This window comes from Cebus imitator, unplaced genomic scaffold, assembly GCF_001604975.1.
Source record: "Cebus imitator isolate Cc_AM_T3 unplaced genomic scaffold, Cebus_imitator-1.0 Scaffold29, whole genome shotgun sequence".
Lineage (NCBI taxonomy): Eukaryota > Metazoa > Chordata > Mammalia > Primates > Cebidae > Cebus > Cebus imitator.
In genome coordinates, this window is record NW_016107344.1 from 4881242 (window position 1) to 4888385 (window position 7144).

Genomic DNA, 7144 nt, shown 5'->3' on the forward strand with positions numbered 1-7144 from the left:
AGGTCCAAAATACGATGTGATGTCAACCTAAATAATAGACAAAAGGAAACCTCTCTAAAAGAAAATGATGTTTATTTAGAAAAGACTTTGCAATGTGAATATGCATGTCATAGTAAACTATGTATATACTGAAGGAAAAAATGGAAGCCAGAGGTTTTTAAAGAAAAAAAGAATATTTACATAATTGTTTTGAGGTAACTATCCTTGGCTACAAAGATCAATAACAAGGGTGGCACCAGTCCAAGTTTAAACAGGCAGTTGCTTAGCAGAAGTCTTCACAGAAGTATCTTTTTATATATAAAGTTGTGATTGCCTTGTTGAGAAGCGGTTTTTATAGTCTTTTGTGATAATTCTTTTTATAGGGTGTTCATCTATGAGAGCCTTACCTTTATAACCTTCTCTGGCTCCATTCATCATATATTTTTTTAACACAAGTGACCATTTTAATTCTGATAACTTTCATATTTCTTTTTTTTTTTTTGGTTTAATTTTTTTCTCTGACAGCATCACTGACCAGTTACCCTGTAGTTAGCCTTTGATTGCCCCTTGTTGGGGGGGCTCTTTCCCAGGTTGTTGGTCTATTCCATATTGGAAGCAGTAACTGGCAAATAGGAGTCAGTGTCACTTTTAGCCACATTTGAGTAGTAAGAGAACTTTGGAGGAAGTGGGTTTCAGGTTAGGGCTGGGTCTACCTGGAGTCCATTGTTAAGTTTAATTTTATCTGTTCCATAGTGGTTGACTGTCATTTTAAGGTTCTGAGTGAGAGCTATTCTGTTAGGAGTTGTACCTCTGAAGAAATTGTGCAAGTAACATACAAAATTAAAATACAAACACACACACACACACACACACACACACACACACAGAGCAAAATTAATAGTAATAAGATCATCTCAGTTTTTATAATAGTTTCGAGTCATGAACCTAGTATTTAAGGCAACCAATTTATTAAATCAAATGACCATGAGAATTTAGGTGAGACCTATTGTCATTATGTGGCCTGTTTTCTTATTTGTGTATATGGGTTGCAACTTTCCCAGAGGAATTTATTCTAGTACATTATGTAGTATTAGCAATAGCACAGATCTTTTCTTATTTAGCCAAGTGATAATGTGCAGCAGTTTTATCATCTAGTATCCCATGACTAGATTGAATTAAAGCAGAGAAAGAGCAATAGTTGTATTAGGGATGTTGCCAAAATTACTCATTAGGTGGACTAAAGAACCTCTTAGGTCAGATGCTATAAAGTTACCACTGGAAGTAATTGGTTTTTAAATTTCAATTATACCATTATTTTGCCAAGTAAAAAAATGTAGGCAGGAAGAGAGAGATAAGAATCTCATTATGATATGGAGTCTTACTCTGACATCTTAGGAAAAGCTGTCTACAGTATGAAGCCATCAACTTCTCATTTTGGTTTGCAGTTTGGTTATATCTGGATATATCAAGCCAATTGGTAAGCACCCTGTGTGGTCCATGTATCATGCATAAGACATATTCATTAAAACTCATCCAGCTTATAGGGCTTTAGGAACATAGTAGTTTCTATTTTTGGTAATTTAATAGAATAAAGTTAGGTTGCAGCAACCTGAAAGAATTCAGGATCTCATCTACTCTACGAGTAGACAATAAAAACCTTGAAAAGAGTGCACAGGGGTACAGTCTAATAGCAGGTGTATTATAGCTTTTCTCTAGAAACATACCTTTTCTCTTGATAGTTATCTCAATTTCTACCAAATATAATTTGAGTAAAAGAATTTTGTTTGTAAAATAAGTTTAGTTTCATCAATTTTGGTCAGATTATTTACATAAGTGCAGCAAAGTAGGTATTAATTAAATCAAAATCTCAAATTTAAGAACTTCTTGGGACTATGTTATCAAATAAATATATAATTTAGATTTGGTTAAATCTAAACCAGTGGTTAAAAAAAAATGGTTAAATCTAAACCAGATGGTCAAAAATCTGATGAGTTCAAAATTGATAAGAAAATATAGTTACTTTTGGCAAACAACATAGTAACTAGAATTATGATTGATGGCATATTAGATCTTTAAAAAATTTGTACAATTTTGGAAAATTAATTCAGTAATATACTCATAAATGTAACCGCAGTACCTGTAAACAATTTAAATTATGACATTTCAGTCAAAACCTTGGTAATATAACCAGTGTGTTCAACTATATCCTGAAAGAAAGCTGACTCTTATTGAATTTACGCAAAAATTAATATTCCCATAGAAATAAGAATACTTAAGAATACATTCTGAATGTTGGAAAGATTAAGTAGGGAGAAGCAAATGTTATCACTTTTGTTTGAAAAGTAAACTTTACCAAATTGGTGTAAACTATAGATAGCCTAAGACAAAATGTTGTCTTCAATCTGGAAAACAAAACATTTAAGGATCAAAGAATGTTACAAATAAAAGTTGTAAAAAGATTATATTCAACAGTTATCAAATCTTGTGCAATTAAAATATTTGCCAAATCTTCCTTTACAATTTTATGTACCCATCAGTTTCTTCATTAATTTTGAAAAATTTTACTTCATCTATTGGCATTATCTTAAAGTTATCAGAAGAATGTATTAAAAATTAATTGTTGGAGGCTTTTCTTTGAATCTAATCATAGATGCTTTAAGAGAAAAATTAAAACAGTAAATGTGGATGACAAAATTTTATATTAGCCATGGTTAAAAATCCGATAAGAGTTCAGAATTCATAAGAATATGCAGTTATTTTTGGCAAACAACACAGTAACTAGACTTATGATGGATGGCCTATTAGATCTTTAAAAATTTTATACAATTTTGGAAAATTAATTCAATAATATACTAATAAATATAACTGAAAAATCTTGCATCACTTATTTGACAAAGATACATGTATAATTCAACATCTCAAATAAGTCTGATCTAGATTAATAATTCTGTTTGATACAACTGAAAAATCCCTAGGCTCCCTGAAATATCCAAAATGAGTTTAAAATAAAAAAAGACTTAATTTATTACTTGATCTTAGAAAGCCTGCAAAATGTCAAAAGTTTGAAACTCTTCTCCCAAATAGAATCACATGTTTTGGGATATAATAGTCATTCACTTAACCGAAGAGATCAAAGATTTTTAAAACAAAAGAAAGTTACATATACGTGAAAAAAAAAAAATCTTAACCATTTCAAACTCAATTTTTTCCAAGTAATCAAAGAAACCCAATAAGACCAACATAAAACACAGGAAATTTTCTTAGAAAGATAAAAAACTCTTTGATACTGAGGCAACTGACCAAAATAATAAAGAAAAATAAATTTTCTCTACTGTGATTGGTTCTCCTTATAAGAAGCCCATTTAGATAATTTGAAAGTTGAACCTGATGAAAAGTCACTTAAATTTAATCAGACACAAAAAGAATGTATGCCCAAGGTTATGAGTCTACAATTTGCCATATTTATTGGGAAGATAAGAAAACTATTACCTTAAGCAGGGGCACAGATAGTTATTAGTAAAAGTAGGGAAGATTTTCCGATTACGTGGAACAGTTCAAACACAAAAATGAAAGCAAAGAGTACAAAATAAAGTTATACTGGAGGAAAACATTGACTTAAACTGTAAAGTTGCAGTTCAGATGATGGTGAAAAACCTAGAAACCAATTGTCTATTAAATCAAAATCTCTCGCCAATTTTATTAAGGAAATATCAGTAATTCAAGAAAACCTTGTTGTTTTAACATAGGGAACCACAGTTTTAATTCTGTGTCAGTATGTGTGTGTACATATCTCAAAGCTCAATTTTTAGAAAGGCATAAATAATTTCCTTTTAATTATAGCTGGCTTGATCACACACAAATTTCCCTCATAAATTTGTCATTCATTAACTTTTCATGACATACACTTTTCATGATGTGCTTAGACACTTAATTTTGTACTATCTTTTCGCCTTTTTTAAATAACTAGTCATTTTGCTTTAGGAAAAATTTACTCCCTTTTTAAAACTCATTTTGAAAAATTAGGGTCTTATCATTTGAAATCTCCTGATCAAAAATACATCTTAATACTTACAAATTTTTTCACATCTTTCTCCTATCTCCTATATCTATTTTTTCTTTTTATAAGGTGTATTTGTTTGCTTGTTTATTTATTTTTAGAGACATGGTTCTGATACATTGCCCAGGTCTTGAACTTGTGACCTCAAGCAATTCTCCTACCTCAGCTTCCCAAAGTGTTGAGATTACAAGTGCGAACCACTGTATATGGTCCTTGTTTCTTTATATGTATATATTTCTATTTCTTTCCTAAAATTATTCTTTGAAACAACTTAAATACTTGCCGAATTTTGGGAAAACATTTCTCAAAAATCCACAGGTTTATACCTTTGTAATGTTTTTCGTCAAAAACATATCTTATATTTTTGGTTGACTTTGTATACAAAATTATACATATTTATTAGGAATTTTAACTCTTGGTAACTGTAATTTCTATTGAAAACATGGGAAGCAAAAAATTTTGAAATGTCTGTCACATATTGGTATTTTAAAGATGAGAAGCATTTTTCATCTTTAAAAAGAATATCAAAAAGTGGGTGAAGCAATGAACGGACACTTGTCACAAGAAGACATTTATGCAGCCAACAAACATGAAAAAAAGCTCATCATCACCGGTCATTAGAGAAATGCAAATCAAAACCACATTGAGATACCATCTCACGCCAGTTAGAATGGTGATCACTAAAAAGTCAGGAGACAACAGATGCTGGAGAGGATGTGGAGAAATAGGATCACTTTTACACTGTTGGTGGGAATGTAAATTAGTTCAACCATTGTGGAAGACAGGTGGTGATTCCTCAAGGATCTAGAACTAGAAATACCATTTGACCCAGCAATCCCATTATTGGGTATATAGCCAAAGGATTATAAATCATTACACTATAAAAACACATGCACACGTGTGTTCATTGTGACATGTTCACAATAAAAAAGACTTGAGAGCAACCTAATGCCCATCAATGATAGCCTGGATAAAGAAAATCTGGCACATGTGCACCATGGAATACTATGCAGCCATAAAAAAGAATGAGTGTTTGTCCTTGGCAAGGACATGGACAAAGCTGGAATCCATCATCCTCATCAAACTAACACAAGAACAGAAAACCAAACACCACATGTTCTCACTCGTAAGTGGAAGTTGAACAATGAGGACACGTGGACACGAGAGGAACATCACACACCAGGGCCTGTTGTGGGGTCGGGGGAGGGAGGAGGGATAGCATTAGGAGAAATAGCTAATGTAAATGACGGGTTGATGGGTGCAGCAAACCACGATGGCACGTGTATATTGTGTAACAAACCTACATATTCTGCACATGTACCCTAAACTTAAAGTACAATTTTAAAAATAAATAAAATAAATATTAGAAACGTGTTTCCCTATGTGAAAACTTTTATGTGTATTAATAGACCCAAATATATTATGTTTTCCCATAAAATTTTAGAAGGGAAGAACATGCCTATATTTACGTATCAGTTTATGTTTTAGTATTTTACCTTATTTGATTTCTTAATTCATTGTTCAGGAGTGTGTTGCTTATTTTCCACATATTTGAGAATTTTCCAATTTCCCTTCTGTTATCAATGGCTAGTTTTATACTATTATTAATGAAAAAAAAATACTTAATATGACTTTCATCGTTTTAAGTATATTGTTTTTTTCTTTCTAACACACAATCTATCCTGGAGAATGTCCTGTGTGTGCTTGAAAACAATGTGTCATGTGCTGCTGGTGTATGGCATAGTCTGTGCTTCTTAGCTCTATTTGGTCTATAGAGTTATTCATGTCTACAGATTCCTTATTGATGTTTTTTTCTAGAAGATTTATCTTCTGTTTAATATGGGATATTAAAATCCTCTAATATTAATATATTGCTGACTATCTTTTCAGTTATGATAACGTTTGCTTTATATATTCAGGTACTTTAATTTTCGTGATCTATCTATATCTGTATGCCTCATAATAACAAGGAATTATATTATAAAATTATATATAGATATGTCTATATATATATGTATATCTATGTAGATAGTTTTGGTGAAATAGATATATAGATATCTATCTATGGATGCGTATCTATAGATATCTGTGTCTGTATCAGTCCATAGATAGATAGATAGATAGATAGATAGAAATTGATAGATAGCTATCTTTTAGTCCATTTCCTGGTGCTTATACCTCAATGCCTAAACATGGGTAATTCATACGGATATAAATGAATTTATTTTTTACATTTATGGAAGCAGAGAAGTCAAGGGGCCACATTTGTTAAGAGCCTTCCCTCTGGTGGGAACTCGAAAAACCCCCAAGGTGATGCAGAATATTGCATGATGGAGGGGTTGGACATGTGTTAGCTCAGATCTTTTTCTTCTTCGTTTAAAGCCACCAGTTCTCTTCCATGACAACCCATTAATCCATCAACACATTAATCCACAAATGAATGAATAAATCTATTCATGAGGGCAAAGCTTTCATAATCCAATCACTATTTAAAGATCTCATATTTCAATACTAGCACGTTGGAAGAATCTTTCTCTCTCCTTCATTTCTGAAGAATAGCCTTGACAGATATACTATTCTTGATTGGCAGCAATCAAGAATCAATTTTTTTTTTCCAGCTCTTTGAATATGTCATCCCATTCTCTCCTGGCCTGCAAGGTTTTTGCATATAAACATCTGATAGTCTTAGGGAGGTTCTTTTGTTTGGGACAAGTTCCTTTTCTCTGGCTGGTTTCAAAAATCTGTTTTGTACTTTTGAGAATTTGATTATAATATGATATTGGTGAGTTTTTAAAATATTTAATCTATTTTGGGTTTGGAGCAGTTTATTTGCTTATAATATTTACTTCCCTCGCCAGATCTAGGAAGTTTTCTCTCAATATTTCTTTCAATAAACTTTTTGCTCCATTGTTTTTACTAATCTTTAAGAGACTCCTTTAAAGTATATATTGGCTTTATTGATGATGTTCCATAAGTTTTGTAGGCATCTTCACTCTGTCATTTTTTTGTCCTTTTGTCCTTTAAACTGGGTCATTTCAAATGACCTGTCTTTGAATTTACTAATTCTTTGTTTTACTTCGTAAATTCTGCTGAATGTGCTTTCTGTCT